This window comes from Carlito syrichta, unplaced genomic scaffold (assembly GCF_000164805.1).
Source record: "Carlito syrichta isolate Samal-C Ts95f unplaced genomic scaffold, Tarsius_syrichta-2.0.1 Scaffold312225, whole genome shotgun sequence".
Classification (NCBI taxonomy): Eukaryota; Metazoa; Chordata; class Mammalia; order Primates; family Tarsiidae; genus Carlito; species Carlito syrichta.
Window position 1 is genome coordinate 1 of NW_007256321.1, and position 337 is coordinate 337.

Here is a 337-nt window from a genome sequence, read left to right on the forward strand (position 1 = left end):
CTCAAAAACCTCCTTACACTGATAAAAGACTTTGGCAAAGTCTCAGGGTATAAAATAAATGTGCAAAAGACAATTGCATTTCTTTACACCAATAATAAATGCACAGAAACTCAAATAAAAAGCACAATTCCATTCACAATAGCCACAAAAAAATGAAATACCTTGGCGTCTTCCTAACCAAAAACGTGAAAGACCTTTACAATGAAAACTACAAAACACTGCTCAAAGAAATCAAAGATGACACAAACAAATGGAAAAATATCCCATGCTCATGGATTGGAAGAATCAACATTGTGAAGATGTCCATCCTACCTAAGGCAATCTACAGATTTAATGC